A 2,689-nucleotide genomic window follows, 5' to 3' on the forward strand; every position below is an offset into this window, starting at 1 on the left:
GCCTAGCTGAAGAACGGCTCAAGTCACACAGAAAGAAGATCAGCGGTAGGACCAAAATACTTTCTCAGTGTCTTTCCTGCTCTTTGTTTTATCTTGCTCACCGGCTGGACTCATTCCCCCTACCTTGAGGAGACCTGAATCTATTTTGAAGCATACCTTGAGCCGAGCTTTAGCCCTCTGGAAATCACACAGATCCCATGAATGCTACACCACCCACAATCATTTTTTCCTTGTATTTCCTTTTTTTCTTAATCCTGTTTTTTCCCTATACTTTTCTCCTCTGTTTCAGTATCTCTTGTCAATTATTGCTTTTTCTTTGTTGCTTGCTGCTTTCCAGGTTTGGATGCTCTCCTCCAGCAGCACAGCAGCCTTCAGCTCACATCTTTCCTTTCCCTGTGAGGCATTTCCCTTAAGTCTGACTTCTCTCACTCCAGTAGCATGCTTTCTTTCGTCATTATCAGGATGCATCTCACACCTGGGCTTTTAAGGTTTTTTTGTTCTACATTCTCAGCATAGCTTCTCCTTTTCTCCCTCTCCCACCTTCATTTTCTGGTGACATTCCCAGGCTCGGGTCCTGCCGTGCAGCCACCTGTTAGGAAGCAGAGAGCAGGAGCATCTGGGGAACGGACCGTCATATTTATCTGCTCAGCGCTAGGTTACAGTTGTGGGCAGATGGCGTGCAACTCACCACGGCACGAGCACAAATGTATTAGACTGGTAGCAACGTTACAGCCGTTTAAGGGGCGCAGATCCTGTAGGAGAGAGAAATTGGAAATCTGAAACAGAGCCACATGGCTACCAGAGGAACATAAGTGAACTCTTGACAGTGTAATTATACTCACCAGAGCACTAAAAAATAATTGCTATCATTAAGAATCAAGCTGCTTGTTTTAATCTTAATGGGAAAAACTGTTTTAGATGGTACTGGTACAAAGGAAGGAGAGGTCAGACAAAGCAAGATGCTTTCCTTTTGTTTTCATCGGGTTTGTCTTTAAATCTTGAATTGTTAACCTTCTGTACATCTGCACAATACAATAATTATCAAATTAGCTGCTGTAAATGCCAAACTCATCCCATATGGTCGGATAAAAGAATCGTGAGGACACATGCGTGGTAAAGACATTTAATTTGGAGGATTTTAGATTTGCAGGAGTATCTGGCAGTTAGTGTAAAACTGGCAACATACAAGTAAATCAGAGCGAGTTTCCAAAGCAAAATGTCACTATTTTCTGAAAGATTATAGCAGTTCAACAATCTGGATAGCTTTGTGGCTGAATTGGGTTCACAGCTCCTAGGAGAACAGAGGGAAGTTTTGTGACTTCAAAATGTGCAAGTTTACATCTGCCAGCTGCAAGGAGAATTAGTCTTGTAATGCAACAGGGTGTGAAAATGAGGGATTTTTTAAAAGGGTTGCAACTGTTTCTGTGAAAGCATTTTTGTATCTATGTATTTGAGCAAACCCTCTTTGAATTTTAAAGTGTTTAGCTTCAAATGTTTCGGGGACTCCAGAGGAATACATAGTTTCAAGCTAACTGTTTGAAATGCTGTGACAAATAGTCCCACTCCAACAAGAAAGTATCGGACATCAAAGCGATCCCAGGAGGAGAGGAAGACAGAATTATTCAATGTATTTTAAATTACTTTTCACAATCAAAGTGTATAAAGCCACGTATGACACCAGATTAGGAGCTAGGGTCTCTGCAGTTACCAGTAAGTGTAGCTTTACTGAAGTTAGTTTTTATGCTGAGAGACATAGAATTCTCTCGTTTATCTTTGGCTCTGGGTGGTTGTGGCAGTTTCTGGTTCCATGTGAAACCCACCATCTAGAAATTGTTCCTGTTCACACCGCTCTCAAGCTGGGTGTCCCCGAGCCGGGCAGGAAAGCCCAGGCTGGTGAGGTGGAAATTGCTATTGCAATCCCGGTGTGACAGAAAGAGACACGTCTGCCAGAGAAGTGGGGAAGGGAAAGCTATTCAGGTGCAGCCTTGAAGGGAAGCTACCCCGAAAGGAGAGTATAATTTTTTAAGGCCCACATGAATCAGCTTTCTGGGGATGACTGAAGCGGTATGTTCACAGACCAGACCCTAAACAGCTGCATGGGAACCCAGTTGTGTTTGTAAAGTTCATAGGACACAACGGATCAAAGATCACACAACGCACACCCTTAAAAACAAACGCAAAGGTGCACTGAGGTGGTAGAGAAAGATGCCGTTCCCAAGGCGATTCCTTTTACACTCCCGGATTGTGGAAGTAATAGGCTTTGAAAGCAAATTCCCAAGCGTTTGATAAATAAACCAGTGAATCATCAGCATAACAACGATGGTGGGAATTATGTTGCGTGCCGCCCGCTCCAAAGAAACGTAGAAGCTCAGAGCAGCATGGATGTGAAAATTGAGCCCTCGTGAGGTTTCACAGTGTGTCTGGAGACAACTGGCAGGAAATAAAAGCAAGTTAAAAGCATGAAACTATTTGGGATTCACTACAGAAAGACTGAAATACTTGTAAGGGACGAGGCCCACCTGGCTGTGCTGTAAGCACAGACAATGCCCCAGGGAAAGCTCCAGAAGCCAACCACGGGGAGGGGCCTGGTGTCACTCTCCTCGACTGACTAATGTCTCAACCACTCCTGGAGCTGGGGTGAGAGAAGATTCTAGAAACCTTGGGCTGGAGCCAATAAATAGGGGCGCAC

The sequence above is a fragment of the Pygoscelis adeliae genome, unplaced genomic scaffold, assembly GCF_000699105.1.
Source record: "Pygoscelis adeliae isolate BGI_AS28 unplaced genomic scaffold, ASM69910v1 Scaffold67, whole genome shotgun sequence".
NCBI classification, from domain to species: domain Eukaryota; kingdom Metazoa; phylum Chordata; class Aves; order Sphenisciformes; family Spheniscidae; genus Pygoscelis; species Pygoscelis adeliae.